The sequence below is a fragment of the Leptopilina heterotoma genome, unplaced genomic scaffold (genome assembly GCF_015476425.1).
Source record: "Leptopilina heterotoma isolate Lh14 unplaced genomic scaffold, ASM1547642v1 Lhet_347, whole genome shotgun sequence".
NCBI lineage: Eukaryota > Metazoa > Arthropoda > Insecta > Hymenoptera > Figitidae > Leptopilina > Leptopilina heterotoma.
Window position 1 is genome coordinate 832,790 of NW_025111030.1, and position 12,235 is coordinate 845,024.

Here is a 12,235-nt window from a genome sequence, read left to right on the forward strand (position 1 = left end):
GGTAAATGATGTGGGCGATCCATGAGGGCCCCTCGCGTGGGCCCTCAAGGATTTGCCCTCATGTGAGTTTTATATTTTTTAAAAAGTAACATTAAATATTTGTTAAAAACGTGTTTTTCATTGTTTAAAATGATTGTAAACAATAATTTTTTTTTGTAAAAAATATTCGTTGTTTGGACTTAGAAAAATTGTTGAGCAGGGCATTCATAATGGCTAAGAACAGGGGCCCTGCTGGTGCCCTCGTAAATTTCCATAACTTTGTGATAGGATTTCTGGAAAAATGTCACTTAATGTTTATTTCAGGTGCTTTGAAATGTAATTTAATGCAATCTGAACTAAAGTTTTTTAATAAAAAAAATTTTTTTTTGAAACTTAGATAAATTTTTGAGCAGGGCAACCGTAAGGGCAAAGAACGGGGCCCCTGCTGGTGCCCTCGTGGATTTCTCCTCATGGATCTTCCACGTGGGCCCCCAACTAGGGCCTCGGAGCTGTGGGGCTCGAACGTGGCTTTTTCCACACGGAAAGAAATTATTAAATTCAATTAGGAATAAAACATTCTTAATTAATTATGAAATAACTATGTAATAATTAATTATATTACCTATCTATTGATTAATTTACTGGTAATTGTAAAATAACAATTTATTTTTTAGATCTCGAAAAACTGAAAAGAATGGTATATTAAAATGTCAAAAAACCCTAAAATTTTCATTTTAGAGCGAAAAAACCGTTTTTTCGTATGTTCATGATAAAATACCAAGTAAAATGTTTATTTCTAGACCGATTTAAAAAAAATTTCTTTCCTTTTAAAGCTAAAAAATAGAGCTTTTTAACCCACATAGAGTTTTTTTGTTAGTATTAATATTTATTAAAGAAGATTGCCAAGAAAGTTCGAAAATTAACATTATTTTAGCGATTTTTCAACTTTAACTGTTAAATTTAAGAATATGTCAGTTATCTATTCTGTTTCATTCTTAATTGTTTTATAGTAATTACTTGACTAGTTTTAATTATTTTTTTCTTGTTTTTAATAATGCAAAACATCAATTTTCTTTTTATAAATATATTATATTTTAAATATTTTTGTCAAATGTAAAGAAAAAAATGTAAACGCTATCAGACGATGTTAGATGAAGAAAAAAAAGTAGTCAAAACTTGGTAAATGATAACTATAACAATTAGGAATGAAAGAAAAAAGATAACTGACATATTCTTAAATTTAGCACTATGCCTGCAAAAAGAAAACTGCAATAAATCAAATAATTCTCTATGAATTCTAATAAATCAGGACTCGTTGAAAGCAGAATTTAATACTCTTTAACTTCACAGGCAGAGAAAAAATGTTTAAAATAAAATTCAGGACTAAAACTACAGTTAAAGTTGAAAAATCGCTAAAATAACGTTAATTTTCGAACTTTCTTGTCAATTTTCTTTAATAAATATTAATACTTACAAAAAAACTCTATGTGGGTTAAAAAGCTCTATTTTTCAGCTTTGAAAGGAAAGAAAATTTTTTTAAATCGGTCCAGAAATAAACATTTTACGAGGTTTTTTATACATGAACATACGAAAAAACAGTTTTTTCGATCTAAAATGAAATTTTTGGGTGTTTTGACATTTTAATATATATACCCAGTGAGAAATTGCCAATAGACTTTAATCGGTCCAATATCGGTCCAATATTGGTTGCCGTGCTGGGCGCCGATTGACTCCCAATATTGGACCAATATGGGCTGATGCTTGGGATGTAACGGCATCGCCAATCATCGGTTGTCAATATTGGTCCAATATTGGCCAAATATTGGCAACCAAGAGAAAAAAATTTTTTTAAATAAATTTTTTTTAATTAAATAATAATAATAAAAAATTAATGTTTATAATTTTTGTTTAATATATTTATTTGTTTAATTATTTATTTTTAATAATTCATGTAAATAATAAATAATTTATTATTTATAAATTATAATTATTTAAAAATGCAGCAGCTATTAGAAAATAGCATTCTGCAAAAAAATTCTATCATTGAAAAATCAATGATAGGCGAGAGAAATCCGCGTCTTTAAATAGATTCGCAGATGATAGACAAGAGATATCCGCGTCATTAAACGGATTCGCAGATATACTCTGGTCTCGCGACGAATCTCTCGATACTTATATACACTGGAGTCGCCGTGTCAGTTGCGAGAACGGTTACAGCGTCCCTCTTTCGGCGGAGATAAGAATTGTCACGTAAACTGCGGGTATAATAAGGCGGTCGGTAAAGCGATTTAGCAGTTTACGTGACAATTCTTATCTCCGCCGAAAGAGGGACGCTGTAACCGTTCTCGCAACTGACACGGCGACTCCAGTGTATATAAGTATCGAGAGATTCGTCGCGAGACCAGAGTATATCTGCGAATCCGTTTAATGACGCGGATATCTCTTGTCTATCATCTGCGAATCTATTTAAAGACGCGGATTTCTCTCGCCTATCATTGATTTTTCAATGATAGAATTTTTTTGCAGAATGCTATTTTCTAATAGCTGCTGCATTTTTAAATAATTATAATTTATAAATAATAAATTATTTATTATTTACATGAATTATTAAAAATAAATAATTAAACAAATAAATATATTAAACAAAAATTATAAACATTAATTTTTTATTATTATTATTTAATTAAAAAAAATTTATTTAAAAAAATTTTTTTCTCTTGGTTGCCAATATTCGGCCAATATTGGACCAATATTGACAACCGATGATTGGCGATGCCGTTACATCCCAAGCATCAGCCCATATTGGTCCAATATTGGGAGCCTTTATTGGACCGATGATCGGTCTCTTGGCTCCCAATATTGGACCGATATTGGACCGGTGAGAAATTTCTCACTGGGTATATATATCATGCTTTTCAGTCTTTCAAAACCTACAACCACCAATAGGTCCGATAGAAGTTTTTTTTGCTGTCACACAGTGTTATTAACTATTGATTAATTTACTATTAATAACTAATTAGCTATAATATTTATTATTTTACTATTAACTATTATTAAATTACTACGGGAGACTGGGGCTATATGTTAGACAGTCAAAACAGTTAAAATTCATTATCTTTCGAACAGAAATAGTTAGAGCATTTCAGTTTTGATGGTACCGGCCCGGTACAAACGGCGGATTATAAGTGCCGGGGCGGTACCGGCATAAGACCGTAATTTTTACCGTCCCGGTACCGGCAGATTGCCGGATGATAACTGCGGCAGGTATCCGGCATACGTACCGGGCCGGTACCGAATAATCCACCGGGGCGGTACTGGCCCGGTTATTGTTGGAAGGCATTTAGTGCCGGTTTATTACCGGCTGCACAACCGGCTAGGTACTGGTCCAGTACCGGCATAAGTCTGTTCATTCCACCGGCGCAGTACCGGTAAATTGCCGGATGATAACTTCGGTAGGTATCCGGCAACCGTACCGGGCCGGTTAAAAAAATTACATGTCAGTCTGATTAATTGTTTAATTATTATTATTATTATCAATGTTATTATTAATTTTAAATTGGAAACAGTAAATATATTAAATGCTGAAACAGAGAAACATAAACAATTATAGAAAAATCTGAAGACTCGAGGAATGGAACTCAGGACGCTGAGGCTGCAAAGTCGACACCACATCCGCTAATCTAAACCTGCATATGGAAAGTAAATGCAAAGTGAGCTTATAAAGTCCAACCGACATTACAGCTGGCAGCAGTACCGGGCCGGCACTAATATTCAACCGGTACGGTACCGGGCAAGTATTTGTATTTTTTAATTTATTTTAATTCAATTTAAATTATTATAAATAAATAAAAATAGTAATTATAAATAATAATAACCGCCTTATTCACCGGCTAGATACCGGGCAGGCACCAATAAACAACCTACCCGGTATTAATATAATTTCCGGCATAACTAACTAATTAATTTATTATTAATAATTAAATTAATAAATCAATTAATAAATTAATTTTCAAATTTTTTTTCTCTTCTTTAATTCTTTTTCTGCTAGTTTAACATTAGCAAACAACCGGGACGACACTGGGCCAGTAATAATATTTTTGTCGGCAAAATTTCTCTGCCAGTAGAAAGTATTAAGTAAATTTTTATGCTGGGCCGGTAAAAATATTATCACCGGCAAATCTCCTTCGGCGGTATAAAACAGAGCGAAATGTCAGTACAGTGCCGGTGCTGGGCCGGTAAAAATATTATCACCGGAAAATCTCCTTCGGCAGTATAAAGCAGAGCGAAATGACAGTACCGGGCCGGTGCTGGGCCAGATATTTTTAATCAACCGGCCCGGTACACACTACCAGTACCGGTACAAATCCACATTTACCACCGGGCCGGTATTTATTTCATATCCGGCCCGGTACCTTTTTGCCGGTACCGACATAAGTCCGACTTTACAACCGGTTCGGTACCATGCCGGTCGTTAGTGCTGGCTCACCTCCAACTTTTCTGCCTGGGATGTTCAAATACAGTAATTAATTTTTTTCTTTTAGTTAGTTTTTCTCTTTTATTTGATAATAAGAATTTGATTAGCAATTTCAAATAATTATGATACACAGTGTAAATCTAATATTATTCTCCTAGTCAATTTGACTATTTTTTCCTGATTACATCGACTAATTTTCCTGGTCACTTTAACTATGCTTGAATTTTATTACTTTGACTAGGATTCTATAGTTGGTTCCTCTCGTAACTAGGAAACCTAGTCAATTCCTGGTATACGGGTCCTAGGCATTTTTTTCGGTGCATAATTTTTTTTTATTTTGAAATTTTTATTTATTAACTCTATAATTGTTCTAAAGCGATTGTTAAACAAACACAGATGCTTTATTAACTAAATTACTTTAACTATTAAAACTATTAAAGCATACTTTAACTTATCTACTACTTAACACCTGTCAGAAAGTAGTTTTAGTAGGCCAGAAATAGAATTTAACATTTAGCTTTTAGCCCCAGCATGGGGCTAAATGTAAAAAAACAAAATTTTGAAAAAAGGGACAAAACATGTATTTTACGCGAAAATATCAGAAACTCTTTTATTGAAAGTTGTTGAGGACAAGTTGCCCTACAATATTGATCTATATAATTATATTTGCATCTAAGCGAATTTATTGCCTACAAAAAACATTTTTTTAAATTTAATATTAAGCCCCAGTCTTATACCTATATTAATTACTAATTATTACTAATTATTAATTTATTATTAACTATATATAAATTTATTGATAACTTTTGACTGTTAATAAAAAATTATCTTCTAATTATTTATTTTATTTAGTAATAATTGATTATTTTACCATTAACGATAGTAATTATTTACTCATTGACTATATTTATTGTTACAGCCGTGAATTTAATTCGAAATTTAAAAAGCAGGCCTATTCGAAATTAGGATAATAGAAGAGTAAATAAATAATTTATATTAAAATAACAGAAATAAAAGTAGTTTTAGTATAATAAAAATGAAATGTTTTCGAAAATAGTAAAAAATAAAAGTAGAGTGACGTCTTAACTCTTGTTTCGTTGGTTTATCGGCGTCAGTTTGCAAGCAGCAAATATTTACCTAATAAAAACTGCACGAATTGCAAGGTGAGGTAGGTCGATTGCGTAACGGTAAACGATATACATACACACATTCATTTATAAATATATACAAATTTATAAAATGTAATTTTAGTAATTTGTTATAATTTTTATAAAGAGCATCTTGTTTCATATGGTTACATTTATAATATATAATTATAATATTTGCTTTTTGTAGAAATTATTTTTTAATAATTTTATAATAAATAGGCCTAACTACTACTTAGGCCTAATTATTCAGACTTTTTTATTGTAAAATTATTATTAATTTGTATACAATTATAGTAGACGATAATTATAAAATATATAAGATACATTGACGAAAGAAGAAGAGGAAAAAAAGTAATCATTTTTTTCTAATTTATTGTTTGTTATCAGCATGTGATTGTTAGGTTCTCAATAGTAATTTTTTCAAACACTTTTCTATTTTCTTTTAAATATTTAATAAATTGAGCTGAAATTTTTTACGAAAGTCTAAGATACAATAAAGATGGCCAGTGATGTGCAAAAGTTTTAATATTTTAAAAAGAAGTATTACAAATAACATTAAAATTATCAGACGATCACTTCTAATCAATTTAGAATTTTAAATTATTAAAACTTTTGCACATCACCATTGAATTACTAACAGTCACATGCTGTTATTAATATTTGATTAACATCGTCCACCACAAATTTCCTTACACAAAAAAATCAAGCATTTTTCGAAATTAGGACAAAAAAATTCTCGTGTTTGGACAATTTGCTAGATCAAGTCGTTTTCTTTCGTTTCTGGTTTTTAGAACTGAAAACAACCCTTAAATAAAAGATGCCAAAATATCTGCATTAAAAATGATTAATTTTTTATAAAATTTGGCATCTAATGGTTTTCAAGGTTGCTGATTACGAATTTGATGTCAGATGTTTAGAATTCAAAATGGCGGGTCCAATATGGCAGACGAAAGTTAAAAACGTTACTGATTTTTCATAACACTTAGTAAATAGGTGATGTCAGGGTTGCTGATTACGAATTATTAAGTCAGATTTTTAAAATTCGAAATTCGACATTTTTTATTTCAAAATCTGTCATTAGATTAGTAAAACCTTTGGATGTCAAGTTTCAAAAATAAAGAATAATTTTATTTAAACCAAATAAACTTTATTTGAAAAAAATAAAAAGTCTAGTTGGCTCTGAGTCAAATATATCTTTTCTCTAAGTGTTATCAGCGACCTCAAAAACCCTTAAATGACAAATTTCATAAAAATTTTAATTTTTAAAATATATCTTGCCACATTTCATTTATTGGTTGTCTTTACCCCTAAAAACTATTTATACTGAAAAAAAATTTATTTCATTCAAATAACCGTTAAAAACAATTATTAATAAAAATCAAATAATCAAATAATCAAATAATAATTAATAATAATTAATTGATTAATCAAATAATTTTTATTTATATCAATTAAATCGTATTTGAATCAATAATTTCAGTGTTTGAAGCGAATACCATTTAATTAACTTAAATAAAAATTATTCAATTTCAGTAAATATTGAATTAATAGGTAATAGTTAAGTAATCGGTTATTTGAATCAATTAAGTTTTTTCCAGTGTACATACGAATAATAATAATATAATCTTGTTATAATATTGTCATAATAATGGTATAATAATAATACATAACTTGATATTGTTGATTAAATAAAATAAAATTAAAATAAGTTAAATTTAAGTTTTGCATGTATAAAAAAATATAAAAACACAAAAATGATACATAATAATCTATGCATGTATGTATGAATGTATGAATGTACATGTAGATGCAATCATGTAGTACAAGAACGTCAGATTTTTATAAAGTAGAGCAACCGCCTCCGAGTGATTTCCGATGGAGAGTCTAGATTTTTGATTCAAACTATGCTCGTTGGTCGTCGTCGTTTGGGTCGAAGTATCTGCGCTCGACCGGAGATTTCAATGCGTGGGCTCGCAAGTCCGCTTGGAATCTTGACTCTTGCCGCGCGCGAGTGCTTTCTTCTTTATTGGTCGCTGATCTATTTTCAAGTTACACACGGCCTTGTAAAAACGATTTCTAAAATACTATATGCCTTTAATAAAATAAATAGTCATCACCTATCCATTTTTTTTCTTTGCTTTTTTTCAGTTCAAATAAACTATTAAAGAAAATTTCGTCTTTTTCCTGCCTGAGTGAGCCTGATGAATGAAACGGGAATGTAAAAAGTGATTCATAAATATTTCCGTAAAGGAATGTTGAATATTTTTATTAATGGATATAAATATTCTAAATAGCACAACATTTCAACTCAATATTGTGTCAATATTATGCTTGACGTCAATTTTTCCTGACAATATAGCGTTAACATTGCTTCAATATTGCCTCAACATTGCCGGGCAGTATTAGAAAAATTTCTGTGTAAAATTGATATAATATTAAGCTCAAATTTTGTGCTATTTGGGATAAGAAAATATATAATAAAAAAAATAATAAATAATAATAGTTAAATTAAAGAAATATATTTAAATAATTATTTGCGATTTTAAACAAAATTGTTTACTACATTTTATCTGCAATTTTAACGAATCAGAATTATTGAATCTTCTTAATAATGATAAATATGATTATTACTATCTACTGAAATACATATACTTTAGTTTAAATAACCTTGTGTCATTATTAATAATATTATAAATTATTATTAATACTAGTTTATTAATAATAATTCTTCAATATTATAATATAATAATCTCTACATTATTTAATTAAATAATATGTTATTTATTGTACATATTTATAGGAAATGTAATTCGACATAAATATTCTAATAGTCACCTCTAACTGTAATTTAATGTGAATAGTAATTTAATAAAATAGTGAGTTTAAATCTTTATGATAGCAATTCATTCGAAAGGATTGTAGGATAATAGTAGATCTTCAGACAATATTTCTCCGTCAACTGGTTTGAAGATAAAAATATGAGATGGCGCCACATCTTGGTAGTTTACACAAATGCTAATTTCAAAATTAACTCAATTGCTATTATTAATCAATAGAAATTATGTTTAATTGTGACAGTTAATTATTGTTATTAATTATAACCACCTTATCTTTATTTTAGGTAAATAATTGATTCCTTTGATAGTTTCTTTAAATAAATACAATCAATGTAAGTAATAGAAGAAATAGTGGAAGTAGAAGTAGAAGAAAAAAATAGAATAAATTTATATAAATAGAAAAATAATAATAATAATAATAATAATAATAATAATAATAATAATAATAATAATAATAATAATAATAATAATAATAATAATAATAATAATAATAAATAATAATAGTAATAATAGAAGTTTTCTAGCCTTCGAAAAAGGTCAAAGTTACTTTGAACTATTTGATGAAATAGGTCAAAGTTACTCAGTTCCGTTTAAAATAGGACAAAATAATTTTGACCTAATTGAAATTGGACAAAGTTACTTTATTCTATTTTAGAGGGTAAAGTTGCATTGTTTTACTTTTCTCTATTTTTAATAGAGCACAATTACTTTTGCTCTATTTCAGATAACAAAATTAATTTGCTGTTTTGAAAATATGACAAGAAACATTATTCTATTTCTATTAGAGTAAAGTAACTTTTGTCCTATTAAACAGGAATAAGTTACTTTGTCCTACTTTAAATAGAAGGAAATAATTTTGCCCTATTTCAATTGGGATAAAGTAACTTTTGCCTAATTTTTAAGTAGAGCAAAGTAACTCTGGTCTATTTCAAGGGGTTCTTTTAAAAATAACTCAGTAACTTTGTATTATTCCAAATAGATCAAAGAAACTATTACCAGTGCTACTATAAATGGTACAAAGTAACTTTTACCCATTTCAAGTAGAGAAAAGTAAATTTGACCTACTTCAAACAAGTCAATGTAACTCTGGCCTCATTCAAGTAGGTCAAGAGTAACTTTGACCTATTTAAGTTAATTAACTTAAACAGGATAATATTACTTTGGTCTGATTAAAGTAGATCAAAAGTAACTTTCCCCTACTTTAATTGGGACAAAGTAACTTTGGCCTATTTCAAGTAGATCAAAGTAACGTGACCTACCTCAAACCTATTGACCTATTTTAAAGGCAATAAAATTATTTTGCCCTACTTTAAATTTTTATTTATATTTTAAGCAGAAGAAAGTTATTTTGTTCTATTTTCAGCAGGGCAAAGTAAATTTGTCCCATTTTTGGTACTGAAAACTAACTTTATCCAATTTCAAGTAGTGTAAAGTAACTTTGACCAATTTCAAGTAGTGCAAAGCAACTTTGACCTATTATTTCAAGTAGTGAACAAAGTATTTATTCCAAATAAAGCTAAGTATTTTATTTTAAACAAAATATAAAAAATATTTTGTTCTTAAACTTTCATCTACTTTAGAATCGTCAAAGTTACTTTGTTTTCTTTTAAATAGAGAAAATTTTTACTAATAAATTTTTATATTTTGTATAAGAATAACATTTTGCAGTAGAGCTTATTAAGATAAATTGAATAATACTTTTTAAGAGTATTTTTAAAAATAAAAAATTTAACGGCTTAAAAATCTAAATAAATTTTTGCAAATTTTAAAATATGAAATAAATTTTTCAAATTGTAGTTAGAAAAAAAAATTTGTCAACTTATCTAATAAAATTTTTCATATGGGTTTTTTTGTTGTTGAATAAATAAAACACAAATGGATTATTACAGCACTGCAATAATATGCAATGCTGATTAATACACCTGATAAAAATAAAAAAAATTAATTTCATTACACATAAAAGTCAGGTATATTTCTTTGGGACAAGACGTACACGCCGTTCGTCAATTTTTATTTGATAAAAAGGAACAACATTGGTCAGAGAAAAAAAAAGTACAATCATCAAAACACAAATAATAACGAGCACACAACAAAATATAATAAATATATAATTATCCGTTATTAAATTAAATTCTTATAATAAATGTAAAAGTAGAATAATTTAAAATAGAAAGTAACTAAAAATGGTCTATAAAAGAGTATTTTCGCGGGTACTGGCTTCCTTATCGAGTCGATTCTATATTTATTTATATATATGTATACGTTTAAAGGATATAAGTGAGGAGCACAACTATTTACGGAATATATCAGGCAATCATGAGAAAAAGAGGTAGGTTTCAAGTGAGAAGTAGGGCGAGGGCTCATGACCCTCGACGATGAAGGAAGTCAAGTTGGAGAAAGGGACAGGCAAAGTTAGAGAAGTTGAAGAGTAAGAGAGAGAGAGAGAGAGAAAGGGAGAGATGAGAGATCAACAGCTTAAACAGAGATCGTTAAGCTGATAACGCTACGAGCAGGAAACATCCAGAAAACAAGGGAAATTTGTGGAAAAATGAAACTTGAAAAGAAATAAAGTTGGAAACGCTGAAATTGAAGAGGGAAATGGAAGAGAAATAACAGAGAGGGAATAAGTAACAATATTCGAAAAATATTTCGAAAAAAACAAGGGAAAAACAAGTAACAAAAAAGAAAAATAGAAAAAAACTTAACAGCAACAAAAAATAAGGATGGTGAGGAAATTTCAAATTTGAAACCAAATCACGAGAGGGAGGAAAGAGAAATGAAGATTCGTTTCAATTTTGATAAGAATGTTCTTTTACATTCTCAGCAAAATTGGGAACTTTTTTTTAGAGAATTGGAATAGACTAGAATCAGAAACAATTTAGAAACGAATTACAAATGGAAATAGTTGAACCAAATTATGATAACGAAGTAAAAAATACAAAAAGTAACTAATAGGAGCAAATTTAAACGAATATAGTCAAATTGCAACAAAATAGAAACAAGCCGAAAGGAATAGGAGCAAATTTAAACAAATATTGACTGACTGTAATAAATAATAACAAGTAGAGACAAAAAAAGGAATAGAAACAAATAATATCAAATTTAAACAAATATTGACAGAATGCAACATAAAAACAAATAGAAACTAATACAAGCAAATTTAAACAAATATTGACAGACAGCAACAGATAATAACAAGTAGAGACAAAAGAAACGAATAGAAACAAATAGAAGCAAATTTAAACAAATATTGACAGACTGCAATAAATAATAACAAGTAAAAACAAATAGAAACAGGTATAACCAAATTTAAACAAATATTGACAGACTACAATTGATAAAAACGATTCGAAGCAAATAAAATCAAATTTAAACAAATATTGCCAGACTGCTACAAATAAAAACAAATAGAATCAAATAAAAACAATTAAAAGCAAATTTAAACAAATATTGACAGACTGCAACAAATAAAAATAAATAGAAACAAATGGAAGCAAATTTAAACAATTATTGACAAATTGCAACAAATAAAAACAGCGAAACAAATTGAAACGTAATGAAACAATAAGAAGAGAATTGAAACGAATAGAATCCAATTTTAACCTCAGAAATAAAAAAAGAAACAAATGAAAGTAAATTTAAATTAAGCAATTGAAAAAGAAATGTAAAATAGAGAAGAAAATTTGAAAAACAATTGAAGACAAATAAAAACAAGTAAAAAACAATAAAAGGAAAGATAAACAAATAAAATCTGAAAGAATAAAATAAAAGCAAAAAAAGTTGAAAAAATACAAATA